Below are 21042 nucleotides of genomic sequence, written 5' to 3' on the forward strand. Positions count from 1 at the left end.
TTTTTTTTTTTTTAGATTTTATTTATTGGGGCGCCTGGGTGGCTCAGTCGTTAAGTGTCTGCCTTCAGCTCAGGTCATGGTGGCAGGGTCCTGGGATCGAGCCCCGCATCAGGCTCCCTGCTCCACGGGAAGCCTGTTCTCCCTCTCCCACTCCCCCTGCTTGTGTTCCCTCTCTCACTGTGTTTCTCTCTGCCAAAAAAATAAATAAAATCTTAAAAATAAATAAACAGGGGCGCCGGGGTGGCTCAGTCGTTAGGCGTCTGGCTTTGGCTCAGGTCATGATCCTGGGGTCCTGGGATCAAGCCCTGCATCGGGCTCCCTGCTCAGCGGGAAGCCTGCTTCTCCCTCTCCCACTCCCCCTGCTTGTGTTCCCTCTCTCGCTGTGTTTCTGTCAAATAAATAAATAAAATCTTATTAAAAAAAGATTTTATTTATTTGAGAGAGAGAAAGAGACAACAAGCAGGCGGAGGGGGAGAGGGAGAGGGAGAAACAGACTCACTGCTAAGCAAGGAGCCCTATGTGGGGCTCGATCCCAGGACCCTGGGATCATGACCCGAGCCGAAGGCAGACGCTCAACCGCTGAGCCATCCAGGTGCCCCAAGTTTTGTCATTTTCATTTAATTACTTAAAATCTCCAAATAACTACAGTATATAGCATCAACAGGTAACTGACATATCTGCAATAAATAAAAGTTCTCCCTTGCCTGAAAGCTGGTCAACTGTTAAATTTCTTTAGGAAGGCTTCAGCACCTATAGTTTTGATCCTAATTGGGGGGGGGGGGAAGCTACATTAACTGAACGATGAAGAGACAACTGTTTCTTGGACATAAACTGCTGGCAAATACATGAAGCAGTGATGGGAGAAAGGGCTTAGAGGAGTTCAAATGGTACTACAATTACCAAAGATAGTAAGTGATGGCAGGTATACAGCACATTTTCTTTTTAAAGTTCTCAAAAAAGACTGTGGGATACAAAGGTCTTTGTTAGAAAATGATCACATGGGGAAAAATATGACAGTGAAGAAAAGGCATGAATGAGCCACAGACCAAACACTCTGCAGCTGCTCACATCATATCCATCATCGTGTCTTCTTGATCATTTCTGTCACTGACATTTTCGGGATGTGTGGAAATGAACATGTAAGATATATATAATATCTTTAGAAAGGGCCACTTTCTGAAAGGTAGTCAATTTCATGTGCTTTAATAATGAATCATGGGCCAAAATCAGACAAAGAGGAGGCTATGCTGGAACACTCTAGGAAACTCCAAGAAGACACAGTGTGTAATAAAGTCCCTGCCTTTCTGGAAGATGATGACGCATGTCAGCCTACGAAAAACATACCATGGGGCACCTGGGTGGCTCAGTCGGTTAAGCATCTGCCTTCAGCTTGGGTCATGATCCCAGGGTCCTGGGATCGAGACCTGAATCAGGCTCCCTGCTCAACAGGGAGTCTGCTTCTCCCTCTCCCTCTGCCCTTCCCCCTGCTTGTGCTCTTGTGCTCTCTCTCTCAAATAAAATCTTAAGAAAAAGGACACATACTGCATGATTCCATTAATAGGAGGTATCTAAAGTAGTCAAACTCTTAGAAAGTAGCATCGTGGTTGCCAGGGACAGTGGAAAAGGGGACTTGTTCCCTAGAGACGCTTTTTGCAAGATGAAAACTTTCTAGAGGTCTGCAGCACAACCCTGTGTATACAGTTAACACTACTGTATTGTACTCAAAAATGGTTAAAATGTAAATTTTATGTTGTGCTTTACCATAATTTTTTAAAAAAGAACTGGGTGGCTCAGTCAGTTAAGTGTCCTGGGATGGAGCCCTGAGTCAGGCTCCCTGTTCAGTGGGGAGTCTGCGTCTCCCTCTCTTTGCCCCTCCCCCTGCACATGCTCACACGTGCTCTCTTTCTCAAATAAATAAAATCTTTAAAAAAAAAAAGAGCTGAACACATATGGCAGAATGTTAGGATCTGTTAAAAGCTGGGTGGGTACATGGGTGTTCATTCAATTACTTATTCTCCTCCTTATGTTTGACAGATTTCATAATTTAAATAAATAAATAAATAAATGAAATGAAATGAAATGAAAAATAGCCGGGGCACCTGGCTATCTTAGTTGGAAAAGCATGAGACCCTTGATCTTGGGGTCGTGAGTTCAAGCCCCACATTGGTGTAGAGATTACTAAAAAAATAATAATAAGCTTTTAAAAAAAGTGAAAAACATCTATAATTATCGGCAAGAAGAAAAAGAATGTCTGAAAATTGGTTAAAATTAGTAACTGAATACTAGGTTTCAACTCTTAAAAAAAAAATCAGTATTTCCTCACTGATTTGAATCTGTATCATACCAATATTTTAAAATGTGAAGACCTGGGGCACCCTGCTGGCTCAGTTGGTGGAGCATGTGACTCTTGATCTTGGGGTTGTAAGTTTGAGCCCCATGTTGGGTAGAGAGATTACTTAAAAATAAAATCTTTAGAAATGATAAAATAAAATAAAAAGACCTCAGATATTGCAAATTTGTTAGAGACCATTATTACCACAAGTTATTATGAAAACATAAGTCTAACTGTCTAGGTATAAAAGCAAGAACTCCAAAAGCAAGTAACCTTTATCATGATAAGAAATGATATAAAAAGGATGCCTGGGTGGCTCAGTTGATTAAGCATCTGCCTTCGGCTCAGGTCATGATCCAAGGGTCCTGGGATCGAGTCCCACATCGGGCTCCTTGCTCAGCAGGGAGTCTGCTTCTCCCTCTGCCTGCCGCTCCCCCCTGCTTGTGTGTACGCTCTCTCTCTCTCTCTCTCTGATAAATAAAATCTTAAAAAAAAAAAAAAGATATAAAAAGAAATCTGGAGTGCTTGGGTGGCTCGGTTGGTTAAGTGCCCAACTCCTGATCTCAAGCTCAGGTCTTGATCTCAGGGTCGTGAGTTCAAGCCGCACGTTGGGCTCCACACTGGCCTGGAGCCTACTGGAAGGAAGGAAGGAAGGAAGGGAAGAAAGGAAGAAGGAAAGGAAGAAAGAAGGAAGGAAGGAAGGAAAGAAAGAAAAAGAAAAGAAAAGAGAAGAGAAGAAATCTAGATTAACACATTTTAGATGTCTCTTTGCATGGAGCCACACAAGGCAGGCCTTCAGAAACTGTCAAACTCAGGTCCTAACCTCAGGTCAGTTTCACCTAAACGCAACAGAGAAGCTAGGTCTTCCTATTACCTGTTTTCAATTCCAAATTTGCCTTGTAAATTCACTACTATAAAAGGTGCTTTTCCATTTAACGTTGGTCATTCATGCAACATTTTAGGACATCTCCTAACCTGGAATGAGGAAGTTCCTTGGTACATAGAGCAACATGAAAACAGTGGGCTATCCTGTACAGTGGATGCCTGCACTTTCAGTTTACACTGCCTTGGTTAGCATTTGTAGAAAATGGTCTTTCAAGTCTCTTCAGTTTTATTTAAATACACTCAGGGACTTAGTATGTTCCACTGATGAAATGTAATTCAATTAAATACAGAGCAGCTGGAATGTACTGGCAAATGAGGTAGAGTTTTTGCACGCTCCCTAGGATGCTAAAGGGTAAAATACAGGGATAGAATTTATACCACCGATTTTATCTGGGCAGTAGAATATTCTACTGGATGGGTGAAATGGTGGTATTTGAAGGCTTTGTCAAATTCTAGGACCATTCAGTAACTGAATATTTGACACTGACTGGAAGGTGGTTGCAATAAGGTCTACCAGGCTTAACACTAAAAATACTTATGAGAAAAAGAGGTGAGCGCAGAGACAAGAATTTAGAAATGAACATCTAGGTCTAGTCATCAGGAATGTCAGTTTTGGTGATGGCTTAATATTAACTGAATCATTGATATAAAAAAGAACTTTAAAAACTCTTTCTCTCAAACCTCAACAGATTAGCCACTAACAACATGGCTTGATAAGGGCATGCCTGCAGACAGCAGGTTGCGAAGCATGCCCTGGTTTGCTTTCACTGAGACTAGGGAGTTTCAGGCATAGAAGCAGCAGGAGAAAGAGAGCTTCTGGCATATTCAAAAGCCATTTCTGACACTGCTCTATGAAAAAGGCACAAAGTTGGGGGCGCCTGGTTGCCTCAGTCGGTTAAGCATCCGACTCCTGATTTCAGCTAAGATCTTGATCTCAGGATCGTGAGTTCAAGCCCTTCACTGGGCTCCGTGCTGGGTGTGGAGCCTACTTAAAAAGAAAAAAGCATACAGTCATTTCAAGACTATTATGTATGCTAAGTTGTACTTTACTTCCCAAGATAAGCACTGTATATCCTGTATCAGGGCATTCCTGATACACAACTCCTAAACAAAACAGATCCTCTGTCCAAAAAGGCATTGAATAGGACACTAAACGCGGACAGTTTAAACATACACCTCTAGGTAGAAATAACTATTTATGTACGCCTCATATTTACAAAGCACTTTTCAGATCTAATAACTTATTTGACAGTTAAATGGAACAGTCCTGGGGCACGTGGCTGGCTCAGTTGGTACAGTGTGTGACTCTTGATCTCAGGGTTGTAGGTTTGAGCCCCATGTTGGGTATAGAGATTACTTAAAAAAAATAAAATCTTAAAAAAATAAAATAAAAATAAATGGAACAGGGGCACCTGGGTGGCTCAGTCATTAATTGTCTGCCTTTGGCTCAGGTCATGATCTCAGGGTCCTGGGATCGAGTCCCACATCAAGCTCCCTGCTCCGTGGGTAGCCTGCTTCGCCCTCTCCCACTCCCCCTGCTTGTGTTCCCTCTCTCAGCTGTCTCTCTCTCTCCCTCTGTGTCAAATAAATAAAATCTTAATAAATAAATAAATGGAACAGTTCTTCAGGGCCATAAAAGTTCTTTGAGCTCTTCCAACATCCTCTGAACCCCCAAAGCTGTCCAGCACACTTACGTTTGTTTCTTCATGGTAACTACTTAAAATATTTTTTTTTTAAGATTTTTTTTTATTTTTAAGTATTCTGTACCTCAACGTGGGGCTCGAGCTCACAATTCCAAGATCAAGAGTCACACACTCTACTGACTGAGCCAGCCAGGCCCCCCTAAAATATTTTCCATTTGCCTCAAACCTCTCTACTCCCTTTCCTGCTCTCCCTACCCCTTGTCCCTGCCACCTCATTTTCAGCAAATTAATGAGCTCTGAACTTCAAAGAAAGTATAGAAGTCATTAGAGAGGAATTCTTTGCCAATAAACCTATCACTTGACTGCATTTACACACACTTCCTCCTTCTCTCCTACCAGATTACCTTCCTACAAGGTAAAACTAATTCCTCCAACCTGCATTTCATTTGTCTTTCTTCCTTGGGGATCTCAGGGACCTCCTCTGCAAACAATCCCTCTCTCTCTTTCTCTACTAGTTCACTCCCATCAAGAATTTTAAAAATACAAAAATAAAATTAAATAAACAAAATCTCACCTCTGATTTAGCTACTAGTCTCTGTCTTTCCTCCTTATCTAGACTAGATAATTTTAGCTAGATTTCTGGGCGCCTGGGTGGCTCAGTTGGTTAAGCGACTGCCTTCGGCTCACGTCATGATCCTGGAGTCCCGGGATCGAGTCCTGCATCGGGATCCCTGCTCGGCAGGGAGTCTGCTTCTCCCTCTCCCACTCCCCGTTTGTGTTCCCTCTCTCGCTGTGTCTTTCTCTGTCAAATAAATAAATAAAATCTTTAAAAAAAAAAAAATTTTAGCTAGATTTCTTTTGTTTTTTTTAAAAGATTTTATTTATTTATTTGAGAGAGAGAGCATGAGCAAGAGCACAAGCAAGGGGAGCAGCAGAGGGAGAGGGAGAGGGAGAGAAGACTCCCCGCTGAACAGAGAATTCGACAGCGCTTGATCCCAGGACCCACGGATCATGACCTGAGCTGAAGGCTGAACCACCCAGGCGCCCCTTAGCTAGATTTCCTTAACAGTTGTTACTAACAATACTTCCTGATTTCCCACTGCCATCTATCTGGTTTCTGCCCCCAACTCTATGGAAACTGCCCTGGCTGGTCACTAATCTCCAATTTAACATAAAGTGCAACGGCCATTCCTAGGTATTTATTTACCCAATGAAAATATATGTCCACAAAAAACTTGTACAAGAATTGTCCATAGCAGTTTTATTCATAATATTCCAAACTGAAAAGAACCTAAGTATTCATCAATTAAAGAATGGATAAAGATGCTGTGATAAATTTATATAATGCAGTATTAACAATAAAGAGGAACAAGTTACTACTATACATACAATAACAGTGATGAATCTCAAAAATATCGTGTTGAGAGAAATAAGCCATATACAAAACAATACATATTGTATTATTCCATCAATATAACTTCCAAGAACAGGCAAAATTAATCTACAGTGACAGAAATTAAACTGTGGTTACAAGGCTGGGGGATCTTTTTTTGAGTGATGATCATTTTGGGTGGATACAACTGCCAAAATTCATCAAATGGAACATTGAAGACTATACCTTAGATTTTTAAGAAGTTTAAAAAAGGACCTAATGTGGCAATAGTTAAACATTAAAAAAAAAAATGTAATGGAGATTTTTCAGTTGTATCATACTTGATTTAATACCACTGACCTTTTATCTATTTGGAACACTCTCTTGCCTTGGCTCTGCGGCATTCACATGCTCCTGGTTATCTCCAACTTCCTAGCTAATCCTTTTCAGTTTCTCCTGTGGGTTCCTAAAGACTGAGGATCCTCAAGTTTCTGTCCTAGTTTGTTCTTTCATTTTATACCCTTTTCCTCTTGAGCAATCACATCCATTCCCATGGCTTCAAAGATCTCTGGAATTTATAAGCTCTCTAAAATCTATCTAGTCCTTTAAGAGTTACTGATCTATCTAGTTGCTTACCGGCCTCAATGACCTCCATGGTCCACAGTCACCTCCATCTCAACAGATTCCCATGAAATTCTCCTTCTGCATTTTCTACCTCAGTGACAAATGCAATCACCAACCCAGTAACTGAAATCTCCCTTATTCTCCAGCCAATCACTAATAACTATCACTCTACCTCCTAAATACCTATCAAATTAATTCACTTCTATTAGACTGTCTTAATTGAGGCTACCATCATACACTTGGATTATTATATCAGCCTCCTTAAAGTCTACTCCTACGTTCCTCCAATATAATCTCCATAGTGCAGTCCAAGTGATTTCAAACCCAATCATAGCAGTTCTCTGTCTCAAAACCTTTAGTACTCTCCCATTTCCCCAGAGTCCAGATATTATGATCTGGACTCTAGTAAACTTCTCTAATAGGTTGGACAACCATTCCAATTTGCCCAAGACTGAGGAGGTTCCCAGAATACGGGGCTTTCCATTTTGTTTTAAGGGGCAGGAGGTGGGGGGTATGGACTTGGTTTTAAAACTGGGATAGTCCTGGGCAAATGAAGACAAGTCAGTCACTCTATCCTCTAGTCTTGTTCTAGTCACAACCTCCTCACATTCTATATCCACCCAATCTTGATTAAAATTCTAGTAGGGGCGCCTGGGTGGCTTAGTCGGTTAAGCATCTGCCTTCGGCTCAGGTCATGATCCCACGGTCCTGGGATCGAGCCCCGCATCAGGCTCCCTGCTCAGCAGGAAGCCTGCTTCTCTCCCTCTCCCATTCCCCCTGCTTGTGTTCCTTCTACGCTGTCTCTGTCAAGAAATAAATAAAATCTTTAAAAAAAGATAAAATAAAATAAAATTCTAGTAGTTAATGATACTATCATTTAATATTAATAAAAATAATAATACAGAGGGACCTGGGTGGCTCAGTCGATCAAGCTTCTGCCTTTGGCTCAGGTCATGATCCAGGGTCCTGGGATGGAACCCCGAGTCGGGCTCCCTGCTCAATGGGGAGTCTGCTTCTCCCTCTCCCCTTCCCCCCTGCCTGTGCTCTTCCTCTCTCTCTCAAATAAATAAAATCTTTAAAAAAATTAATAATACAAATATATATTAAACAGCAAATGATAAAGATAATAACTAACCCTTTCATAATACTTACTATATGCCAGTCATCACTACTAATTCATTTAATCCTTCTAGCAGTCCTATGAATAAAGTACCATTTTATCCCAATTTTGCAGATAAAGAAAATGAAGCTCAGAAAGGTTAACTGGTATCCTTAACTTCGCAAAGTGGCAAAGTCTAACTTCTAACCATTTGACTCAACAACTCTTACATGAGCTAGTGGATTATTTGCCACGCCCAGAAAAGCCTAACGTATCTCTTGCATCTAGGTCTCTATATATTGCTATTCCCACCATCTAGAACTCTTCCTCCTCTCTTTACCTTGCTAAATTCTTCCAGTCTGATTCCACCAGAAAATTTTATCTGAACTTCCCAAATTGGGTCAGAATGCTTTAGATGTATTTCCCATGATACTCTGTCTATACATAACACTTATTACAGTATACTTTAATTACCTGTTCTTCTCTAGAGCAGAAGCAGTGTATCTACAGTAACGAGCTACTAGAACAAAATGTCTAAGGAGGATACCCCTACAGGTAGATAAGAAAGTGTGGGTTGTACTTGAGAAGGAATGCTTATGAGAGGTAGTATAACATACTTAAGAATGAGGACTCTGGAGCCAGACAACCTGCTTCAAAATCTCATTGTACCACATATTATCTATGTGACCAAGGGCAAGTACTTAACAGCTCTGTGCCACAGTTTTCCTATCTATAAAAGGAGGGTACTCAACAGAGCTGTTATAAGGATAAATATAAATTGCTTAGAACAGCACCCGGCATTACTACTACTTATCAGTAGTTTTAGGCTAAATGAGAAGAGATCACACAGCTCTATGTCTCTGTCTATTCACTCTTTTCTCCTACTACTGTAAAAGGGTACTGCAGAAGCAAGCAAGCAAAAACAGGCTTTGGAGATGCATTATGCAAGAGGAACTTTCCTCTTACTTATTCTTTTCACTTTAAAAATATCTTTACTGAGGGGTGCCTGGGTGGTGCAGTCAGTTGGGCATCTGTCTCTTGGTTTCGGCTAAGGTCATGATCTCAGTGTTGTGAAATCAAGCCCTTTCTCTCTCCCTCTGCCCCTGCCCCCGCACCCACCGCCCCCCCTGCACTCACTCTCGCTCTCTAATAAAGAAATCTTTAAAAATGTCTTTACTGAGGGGCGCCTGGGTGGCTCAGTCGTTAAGCGTCTGCCTTCGGCTCAGGTCATGATCCCAGCATCCTGGGATCCAGCTCTCTCCTCAGTGGGGAGCCTGCTTTTCCCTCTCCAGCTCCCCCTGCTTGTGTTCCCTCTCTCACTGTCTCTGTCAAATAAATAAATAAATAAAAACTTAAAAAAATAAAAAATAAAATAAAAATGTCTTTACTGAGACATAATCCACATACCACAATATTTACCCATTTAAGGTATACACAATTCAATGGCTTTAGTATATTCAAAGTTGTACAAACATTGCCACAACATACATTCAGGATATTTTTATCACTTCCAAAAAGAAAACCTCATCTCCCCCGCCCCCCCCCCCAAAGCCCTAGGCAAGCAATCACTAAGCTACTTTCTATCTCCATAGATCTTCTTCTGGATATTTCATATAAATGGAATTACACAGTATGTGGTCTCTTGTGACTGTCTTGTTTCACTTAAAATGTTTTCAAGGTTCATCCATGTTGTAGCATAGATCAGTATTTCATTCCTTTTTATTGCTGAATAATGGTTCATTGTATGAATGTACCACATTTTATTTATCCAATCATCTGAGTTGTTTGTATCTAGATATTTGAGGCATTTTCCAATTTTTGGCCATCATGAATAATGCCACAAATACTGGTGTACAAGTTTTTGCGTGGACATGGGTTTCAGTTCTCTTGGGGATATGTATGCATGTATGTATATAATTGCTGGGTCATATGGTAACTCTACGCTTAAATTGTGAGGAACTGTCAAACTTTTCCAAAGCAGCTGCATTATATTACATTCCCAACTAGCAACGTATCAGGTTCCAATTTCTCAATTTCTCGTCTTAACTAACAGTTTATCAGTCTTTGATTATAGCCATTCTTGTGTGTATGAAGTGGTATCTCACTGTGGTTTGATTTGCATTTCCCTTATGGCTAATAATGTTGACCATATTTTCATGTGCTTATTGACATTTGGTATATCTTCTTTGGAGAAATATCTACTCAGATCTTTGTCTATTTTTGCCTGTTTTTTAAAATTTAAAAAAATTTTTAAAAATTTTAAGTAGGCTCCATGCCCAACATGGAGCTTCAACTCAAGACCTCGAGATGAAGAGTGCAGGCTCTACCAATTGAGCCAGCCAGGCGCCTCTCCTCTATTTTTTAAAATGGGTTGTCTTTTTATTGTTGAATTGTAAGAGTTCTTTATATATTCTGTATATTAATCCTTTATCAGATAGAGGATTTGCAAATATTTTCTCCCATCCTGTGGGTTGTCCTCCTATTTAGCCTCGAGAAATGCACTTTCAACAAGAGATAAAATAAGAGATGCTCACCTTGAAGAATCTTTAGATTTTTAGTTTTGAGGGATATACTTCTACTCTTGGTATACTTCATTTTCCAAACCACCATTTCAGTCTGGAAACAGTCTCCATTTTCAAATTCAGTGCATATTATGGAAGCTTTTAAATTTTTATTAGCAGTTAGTGTCTTTTTTTCAAACTAAATATTATCTTGAACCCAAATATAAGAAACAGCTAAAAGTGGCATTTTATTATAGATGCATTTTTTTAAAAGATTTTATTTATTTATTTATTTGACAGAGAGGGAGAGAGCACGAGCCAGGGGGAGAGGCAGAGGAGAAGCTGACTCCCACTGAGCAGAGAGCCTGACAGGGAGCTGGATCCAAGAACCCCGCAATCACGACTAGAGCCAAAGGCAGACTCTTAACAGACTGAGCCACCCAGGCGCCCCTATAAATGTTTTGTTTGTTTGTTTTTTAATATTTTATTTGTTTGCTAGAGAGAGTAAGAGAGAGTATAAGCAGAGGGAGTGGCAAGCAGGGGGAGAAGCAGGCTCCCTGTTGAGCAAGGAGCCCGATGCAGGACTCGATCCCAGTCCTGGGATCATGACCTGAGCCGAAGGCAGACGCTTAACCGACTGAGCCACCCAGGTGTCCCTATAAATGCATTTTTAAGTGCAACCCTTTGACTTTATTCACTCAATGAGAATAAGACTGCTTAAATTCAAAATTTCAAATCAAAGTAATAGATGCCAATAGCAGGTTTATGCACCCAACATACTGAATAACCAAAAGAAACAGAAAGACAATCATGATTCACACAAGATTGGTTCAGAGGATAACCAGGTTTTTAAAATTCTCATACTATGCTTCAGTTATTTAACTGATCTATCAGCGTTAAAGAACAGTATCAGTTAATGTTTCAAGTTGAATCACTAGTTGTAAAAGATAGAGGGAACATATAGTATAGAGGCCTTAGGTATATCCTTTTTGTGGAAAACAACTCTACTTTCACTGAACATATAAGTAGAAAAGGCATGACGTTTCTATATATATTTAGATTTTCTTAGTCTCATATTATCTATTCAAACCTGAGAGTGGAAAACTGAACACAACCTCAGGGTACTAGGGTTGAGGAAAAACAGCCTACCAGTTGTAGCCTACTGGAGTGATTAGATGTACTAGAAATGTATTTTAGGACTCTTTCATTAATTTCTGTAAAAAATAAAATGCCATGGACGCCTGGGTGGCTCAGTCGGTTAAGCGTCTGCCTTTGGCTCAGGTCACGATCCCAGGGTCCTGGGATCGAGTCCCGCATCAGGCTCCCTGCTCAGCAGGAAGCCTGCTTCTCCCTCTGCCTGCAGCTCCCCCTGCTTGTGCGCGTTCTCTAGAAAAAAATGCCAACTTAAAGAAACTACACATTTGTTCTCACAAAATAATTATGTACCTATTTCAATCTCTTTTGTTTAAAAGTAGTTTAAAGCAAAACAGCAACCACCACCACAACAACCTTATGTTAAAAAAATAGAAATTTAAGTTCATTTTGTAAGAAGGGATTGCTCTTTTTTTTAAGATTTTATTTATTTGTTTTACAGAGAGAGAGAGAGACCGAGAGACCAGGAGAGACAGTGTGTGTGCACACAAGCAGGGAGAGGGAGAGGGACCAACAGGCTCTGCACTGAGCATGAAGCCCATGTGGGGCTCGATCTCAAGACCCTAAGATCATGACCCTGAGATCATGACCTGAGCTGAAATCAAGAGTCAGACGCTTCACTGACTGAGCCACCCAGGTGCCCCTAAACCCATTCTTAAATTCGCAACAGGGCAATTGCTAATTCCATGACTTTTATACTTCAAACCTTTCTTTTCCATCTCCTCACACATTAACTATTGCAATAAGCTCTTTACCACTCTCTTTGCTCCAATCTCATCCTTCCAGTCTAATAACACTGCCAACTGTCTTATATTGTTTTTGTACACCATTAAAATTTTCATTGCATACAACACTGTAATATAAATTTAAAAGTTAAAAAGAATTATTTCCAATAGCTTAACAAATCAAATCTTTTCATTTTTACTGGTTTTCTACTCTAACTCTTGCTATCCATATGCATACATAATTTTTATAGCATTGTAATTATAGTATAGATAACGTTTTGTATTCAGTTCATTTCTGTAAAGTATTCCAAGTTGCCAAATAATCCTCACAGTGATTACTTTTAATTCACATTTAACAAATTAATTTTCCTCTCAAGACATTTAGCATTTTTCTCATTACATGCTAGGCACATATCATTTTGTCATAAAAAGCACTCTTAGGGCGCCTGGGTGGCTCAGTCGTTGGGCGTCTGCCTTCGGCTGAGGTCATGATCCAGGGTCCTGGGATCAAGCCCCGTGATGGGCTCCCTGCTCAGCAGGAAGCCTGCTTCTCCCTCTCCCACTCCCCCTGCTTGTGTTCCCTCTCTCGCTGTGTTTCTGTCAAATAAATAAATAAAATCTCTTTTAAAAAGATAATAAATAATATTTTAAAAAGCACTCTTTTAATTAACATGTTTATAAATAAATATAGTTTTTTGGGCTAGGGGTATGAAGTAGATTACATCCTTAAATTCTAGGTTTAAGATTACTGGATCAAAAACTGTGAGCCTTTTTATGACTATTAAAATTCGCTGCCATTACTTTTTATAAGTGTTGCACTGACTGCCCTGCCACCAGTAACATAATGACTATGCTCATTTTACCACATCTTATTGGCCCTGGCTATTACACTGGATGCTCCAAGAACAGATGGATGATTAGTCAAAAAGACTAAAGGGAAGCATAAAATGATGTATACTTTAAATATTTTAAATAAACATATTCATTCACCAATTTTTGATAGAAGGCCAAGGCCCTTTCTCTGAGAATTGGGTGTGTGGATCTATTCAGTATCAACTTTTTTACAAAAATCACTAGCATGATGCATTCTAGTTTGGGTTACTTTTTTTTTTAAAGGGTTTTGTTTCGTTTTTAGATTTTATTTATTTGAGAGAGAGAGAGAAGCAGCAAGAGGAGGGGCAGAGGGAGAAGGAGACTCCCTGAGGAGCAAGGAGCCCTTTGTGGGACTCGATCCCAGGACCCTGGGATCAGGACCTGAGCCGAAGGCAGACGCTTAACTGACTGAGCCATCCAGGTGCCCCAAATCTGGGTTACTTTAAAGAAGAGCAAGAACTTAAGATCCTTTCAAATGAATCCTGAGACAGAATCTTCCAGATCTGAACATTCTCCCCTATGATCGCTTATAGTTGTACTACTTATAGGTCTAAGTCCAGTTCCTTGGTCTGACATTCAGGCTACTTTCCAATCTGGCTCCCATGTACTTTTTGAATTTCATCTCCTATTATTTTCCTTTAGGTCTTTACATTTACCATGATCAAGTACTAAAAAAAAATATGTTAGATAAATATCTAGGACTGGTATTTTGAGTAGTATATGTATACATGTACACGTGTATGTGTTATACATACATGTGACTATGTGTATACACACATGTATATGTATTAAGTATGTGTGCGTGCACACACAAGCTTTTAGAGATACAGAGAGGTAAAAAAGAAGGGGTGTTTAACTTTAAGAAACTCATCCCATGGTGGGACACAAGTGAAAACAGGTCATTAGGGGCGCCTCGGTGGCTCAGACAGTTAAGCTTTGCTAAGTCTGCCTTCGGCTCAGGTCATGATCCCAGGGTCCTGGGATCAAGCCCTATGTCAGGCTCCTTGCTCAGCAGGGAGTATGCTTCTCCCTCTGCCCCTCCCCTTGCTCATGCTCTCTCACTCGCGCGCTCTCTCAAATAAATAATAAAAATAAAATTTAAAAAAAAAGGTCATTAAAACACAATGTGGGGGGGAACCCCACAACAATTAGAACAACTATCAATATTTTAAATGCAAATCTTCAACCAAGTAATTCTTCTTGGGACTTATTAGACATTCTCAAGTGTGCAAAGTTCATTGTAGTATTATTTACAATAGTAAAAAATAGTCAACAATCTAAAAGTGCACCCAGGGGCACCTGGGTGACTCAGTCGTTAAGCGTCTGCCTTCGGCTCAGGTCATGATCCCAGGGTCCTGGGATCGAGCCCCACATCGGGCTCCCTGCTCAGCAAGAAGCCTGCTTCTCCCTCTCCCACTTCCCCTGCTTGTGTTCCCTCTCTTGCTGTGTCTTTCTCTGTCAAATAAATAAATAAAATCTTTAAAAAAATAAAAATAAAAGTGCACCCAAAAGAATCAATTATAGGACATCCATAAATGAAACATGCAGACATGAAAAAGAATGGGATAAATATGAAATGGTAGGAAATACATACAAGATATATTGCAAGTGGGGGAAAAGCAAATTGCAGAAGAGTATTTATGGTATGACTGTACTGTTTTTAAAAATGTACATAAATATATGTATATGCTAGTATTTACATTTAAAAACTCAAGTGGTGGGAGGCCTGGGTGGCTCAGTCGGTTAAGCTTCTGCCTTGGGCTCAGGTCATGATCTCAGGGTCCTGGAATCGAGTCCCGCATCTGGCTCCCTGCTCAGTGGGAACCCTGCTTCTCCCTCTCCCACTCCCCCTGCTTGTATTCCCTCTCTTGCTGTGTCTCTGTCAAATAAATAAAATCCTAAAAATAAAAAATAAATAAAACTACTTTAAAAAGTTACTATAAAGAAAAGCATTAACAGAGTAAGGAGCACCTAACTTTGCCTCAGGGATGCAAAGATGAAGATATGTAAATTTGGGCATAAAAACACAAGTAAACAATTCCTAGGGGTAGGAGAAGTAGAAAGGGCAGTCTAGGCTCAGTGAACAGCTTGTAATTCTCACTGGCTCTTCCATGGTGCCTCTGGCCCTCACTAGCTGGATCTCAGTCATCATTTGAATCCTACACTATTTGCTGCTATTTGGCTTGTAGCCCAGGTCACCGGGAATTACGAATCACATTTTTATTATCATAGGTTTCATCTGTATATGGCTTAATAATTTTTTTTAAAGATTTTATTTATTTATTTATTTGATAGAGAGAATGAGAGAGAGAGAGAGCATGAGATGGGGGAGGGTCAGAGGGAGAAGCAGACCCCCCGCTGAGCAGGGAGCCCGATGCGGGACTTGATCCCGGGACTCCAGGATCATGACCTGAGCTGAGGGCAGTCGCTTAACCAACTGAGCCACCCAGGCGCCCAATGGCTTAATAATTTGCTGGTATGCTCCGCATTTGAATCTTGCTCAGTTCCCGGGCAATTAACCTGCTGCTGAGCTTCCGTTTTCTCTTTTGAAAAAATGGGAGAATATCCACCTGATAGGGCTATCGTAAGAAAGGAAATAAATACATAAAGACCTTAGCACTCAAGATGTACTCAAAACCTGCCAGTTTTCTTTCTGCAGGTGAGGAAAGTGAGGTTTACAAACTTCGTTTGTGGCTGAATGGCTTGATTCCTGATATCTACTGCTCCTCTCTCCTCTTAGCAGTCCTTAAAATCCCACGTCCAGTCTGCCCAATTAGACTATAAGCGTTCTAAGGTAGGTACTGTGTTCTATGGGTCTTTAAAATTTTGACACCTAAGATTATATACTCAATGAATATCTAATGAGTTTAACATAACTCATGTTGCAGAGTGTTTTACAAATGTCCTCCATTGTATACATCCAGTCATGCTGACCTTCCTGCTTTAGCACATACTGTTCTGTGTCACTTATCTAAAATATCCATTCTACCACCATTCCCTTATTCTTTACCACAGAACTCTATCTCCTTCATAGTACATATCAGAATTTCTAAGTGAACTCTAAGTTCCATTATGGCTGGGCCCCCATCTGTTGTTCACCCCTGAATTCTCAGTGCCTACAAGAATGCCTGACGCATGGTATATACTTACTAAATATTTGTTGAACAAATGAATACAATTCGTATAAAGACATGGCTAATTGGGGCGCCTGGGTGGCTCAGTCATTAAGTGTCTGCCTTTTGCTCAGGTCATGATCCGATCCCAGGGTCCTGGGATCAAGCCCCGCATCAGGCTCCCTGCTCCCCGGGAAGCCTGCTTCTCCCTCTCCCACTCCCCCTGCTTGTGTTCCCTCTCTTGCTGTCTCTCTCTCTCTCAAATAAATAAATAAAATCTTTAAAAAGAAAAAGAGAACATGGCTAATTAACTGCCTGAGACAGGTCTAAGACTAGGTCTTCTTTTATTCCAATGCTCTTTTCATCATGCCTCACCTTTTATAATATGCTATTGTACTGTGCGTATATAGCATATATAAACTGCCATTCATTTAAATGATTCCAACTTCTTGTGACCATTACATCTGCACTATATAAAAAAAAATCTCTATTTTGCAATACAAGCCCAAACACATTCATTGTTATTTAAAGATGTGCATAAATAACACAAAAACTTCCCTGCTATCCCATATTATGTACAGATTCAAAATACTGTATCTTTCTAGGAACTACAGACTCTTATATTTTAAAAGTTAAAGAAGTTAAAGAAGTTAGGTATGTGGTATGTTACTGAATAACTCAGCTAAGAGACTAGGCTTGAGCCAATCATTGGTTCAAGTCATACCTTTGCTGTATAATAAATGGGCAAGTTACTCCAAACTTCAGTTGACTTACTGTAAAACAGGGATAACGCTAGTACTTGACTTAGGTTCATAACAAAGATAATAGTTTTATGTATATATGTAAACCACTCAACAGTGGAAATTAAGTGCTAAGTAAAGTGGTATTTTAAGTACAAAAAAAAAAAGTAGTTTGTGGCATTAAATGCCTGTGTCTACACATTAATGGACAAGTTATTTCCCCAGAGTGTAGAGTTCCCACTGCTGCATAGTTTTAATATAATTTATTTCATGAAATAGTTGATAATGGGATTTTAAAGTTTATTTATTTATAATCTCTACACCTAATGTGGGGCTTGAACTCACGACCTGGAGATCAAGAGTTGCATACTCGGGCGCCTGCGTGGCTCAGTTGGTTAAGCGACTGCCTTCGGCTCAGGTTATGATCCTGGAGTCCCGGGATCGAGTCCCGCATCAGGCTACCTGCTCAGCAGGGAGTCTGCTTCTCCCTCTCCCGCTCCCCCCTCTTGTGCTCTCTCTCTCACTCTCTCTCTCAAATAAATAAATAAAATCTTTAAAAAAAAAAAAAAAAGAGTCGCATACTCTACTGACAGCCAGCCAGGTGCCCCTGCAGCACAGTTTTAAACTGGGATTAGATTTATGGGAAAGTGTGGACAAAAGTGTATCACTGCTTTCAATTTTTTTTCTATGAGAGAGAGGGAGATTTCTCAGTCTAAATCCATCTTAAAAACAAAATCGTTTTGATTGACAGTACAATAAAGTTTAAAACACTGTCCTATAAAGGCCATCCTTTAAAATGAATGCAAACAGGGCGCCTGGGTGGCTCAGTCGTTAAGCGTCTGCCTTCGGCTCAGGTCATGGTCCCAGGGTCCTGGGATCGAGCCCCGCATCGGGCTCCCTGCTCCGCGGGAAGCCTGCTTCTCCCTCTCCCACTCCCGCTGCTTGTGTTCCCTCTCTCACTGTATCTCTCTCTGTCAAATAAATAAAATCTTTAAAAATAAATAAATAAATAAATAAATAAAAATAAAATGAATGCAAACTAAGCACAGAAAGGAGCAGCGACACAACACAACTCTTTAAGAAATCATTATGTCCTGAAATCAAGCCAGGGGCAAAAAGACTCAGAACTAAGTAAAACCTCAGATTTAAACAAAAACAAGAACTAGATAAAAACTTCAAAATTAAGTAATCACAAAAACCTCAGGACTCAGAAAGTTCTCCTGAGGCACCTGGGCGGCTCAGTCCGTTAAGCATCTGCCTTTGGCTCTGGTCATGATCTCAGGGTCCTGGGACTGAGCCCAGCATGGGGCTCCCTGCTCAGTGGGGAGTCTGTTTCTCCCTCTCCCCCTTGCTTGCGCTCTCTCATGCTCTCTCTCAGATAAATAAATCTTTATTTTTTTAAAAGGTTTTATTTATTCATTTAAGAGACAGAGAGAGATACAGAGAGAGCACAAATGCGGAGAGTCAGAGGGAAAGGGAAAAGCAGACTCCCTGCTGAGCTGGGAGCCCGACACAGGGCTCGATCCCAAGACCTGGAGATCATGACCCAAGCCGAAGGCAGACGCTTAACTATCTGAGCCACCCAGGTGCCCCTTAAAATCAATCAATCAATCAATCAACCAAGAAAGAAAGTTCTCCTAACATGATCATAAACTGCATATGCATCATAAGTAATAATGGCTAAAGTAATGGTGGAGGCATAATTCCCCAATCTAGCTAGGTCATCATTCCATGAAGAACATGATGAATGCATATTCCACTGTAATATCCCAGCTTGCAGCAAAGGGCTATGGACATTTTACAAATCATCTATTTGATAAAGACTTTTACACAAAGAAGGCTTACAAATCAATAATAGACAAACAATCCAATTTCAAAATGGGGAAAAGATCCAAATAGACATTTCTCCAAAGAAGGACATACAAACGGCCAACAAACACATGAAAAACATGCTTAACAACATTGGGAAATGCAAGTCAAAATCACAAGAGATACCACTTCATACCCACTAGGAGGACTACCATCAGAAAGACTGATAATAACAAGTGTTGGCAAGGATATGGAGAAATGAAAACTCTCACATTGCTGAGAGGAATGCAAAATGGTGCGGCCACTTTGGAAAAATTTGACAGTTCCTCAAAAGGTTGAGCATAGTGTTATTGTATGACCAAGAAATTCTACTCCTAGGTATATAAAAATATTTCAGAGAGAAGAAAACGTATGTCCACACAAAAGCTTGTACACAAATGTTCACAGCAGCGTAACAGACAAAAAGTGAAAACTCAAATGTCCATCAATAGATGAATGTTTAAATAAAACTTAGGTCCATACAATGAACTATTATTTGGCAATAAAAAGAAATGAGGTACTAACACAAGCTATAACATTAATGAACTTTGCAAATATGCTGTGAAAAAAGCCAGTCACAAAGCCCACATACTGTGTGATTCCATTTACATGAAATGTTCAGAATAGGCAAATCTGTAGATTAGTGGTTGGGGAAGGGGACAGACTTAAGGGTAAATGGGGAGTAATTTAACTGGTAGTTTCTTTTAGGGGTGATGAACATGTTTTAAAATGGACTGTGGTGATGGGGGCACAACAAAATTTATTAAACCTACCTAATTATATACTTCAAATGGGTGAATTGTAAGGTATGCAAATTATATCAATAAAGATATTATTTTTAAAAAATAAAAGGGTGCTATAGAAAAACAGCCACTCAAGTATTTGTAAACCGCCAATAATTTCCAAAGTAGTCAAGATACGCCTGGATAAAATTAGTTATGCATCTTATCTTAATGATCTCATCACCTGTTCTCTTACTAAACACTTTAATAATGAACTTAAACTAGGCATCCAGTAAGAGCAAACATTAAATACTGCACAGATTTTTAACTCAGCAAAACGTGTATCTTCTAGTAACACTCAGGAATAAGACGACCACAACCTTGAACCTACAATTTTTCATCACACCCCTACTTGATCATACCAGCTGATTAAACACCTCAAAGGCTGAAGCGTATTTTAAACAAATAATGGGTTTAGCAATGGTATTCTTCCTATTTTTTGCTTAGCTTCGTTAATGGGGGAAAAAAATGCTTTAAAAGAAGCAACAGGGGAGGGAATAAAAATCGGTTCACGTCCCACAGTAATATAGTACAAAGCAACTGAAAGATTCGTTAACTCTGGCCAAAACCGAGAAAAAGGGGCAATGATAAAACTGACAACTTCTAATATTCGATGTTAGGCCCCAGTAACCTAAAAATTAAAAAAAAAAAAAAAAAAGTGAGAGAAACAAGAAATTTGTGCACGATATGGGTGGGAGGAAATTCTGGGTGCGATCTGCAGACGGGATCCTGAGCGGGCCCTGGGCCAGTCCTGCCGCCGACGTCGGGATGGGGCCTGGTGCGGACCGTGGCCCGGCGTCGGCGTCCCGGCCGGAGGAGCTTTGCTTCGGCGGCGTCTGGGGACTCGCCCCGCGCGGAGGTCAAGCCGAGAAGCGCCGCCAGGCTCCCGAGGGCTCCACCCTCCCCTTTTTCACTCCCTCCCCTCGGCGGTCCCCTGAGGGGAACAGGCGGGGCGCAACGCGCAGAGACAAGGGGGGGAGGGTGCGTCCTCAGCGAGAAAAGCTCCGCCGCCCCAGAGTGGCGGCCGCGGGTTATTAATAAACTCCGCTTCTGCCCAGGCGCCGCTACCGAGGCCGGCCGTAGGATCGGCAGGGCCTGCGGCGAAGGCTGAGGAGCCGGAGTCAGAGCCCGGGCCCGAGCGGGCCCGCGCCGCCGCGCTGAGGGCGGCGGCCGGGCGGAGAATAATGCACACTGGGTAAAAACACATTTATATACGAACCTCCGAGAAAATTTTCCAACAATTCCTTCGTCCGACCACCATGCACCAGGACAGGAAACAGCCGCCCGGCCCCCAGGCCCCGCAACCCGCATAGCGAGTCTGAGGCCCGCCCCCAGTCTCCATTGGGCGGTCAT

The 21042-nt window shown here is 40.9% G+C and overlaps 1 protein-coding gene across 1 annotated transcript in view; it reads right to left on the reverse strand.

Moving 5' to 3' along the window:
- Positions 1-21042, reverse strand: part of ZNF143 (zinc finger protein 143) — a 52837-nt gene extending 31795 nt beyond the window's left edge. Inside the window, exon 1 of the mRNA XM_081799292.1 lies at positions 20909-21042. The gene's annotated coding sequence lies outside the window, so the exon portion shown is untranslated. The remainder of the gene's footprint in view (positions 1-20908) is intronic.

This window comes from Leptonychotes weddellii, chromosome 11 (assembly GCF_054177405.1).
Source record: "Leptonychotes weddellii isolate Sample4059 chromosome 11, ASM5417740v2, whole genome shotgun sequence".
NCBI lineage: Eukaryota > Metazoa > Chordata > Mammalia > Carnivora > Phocidae > Leptonychotes > Leptonychotes weddellii.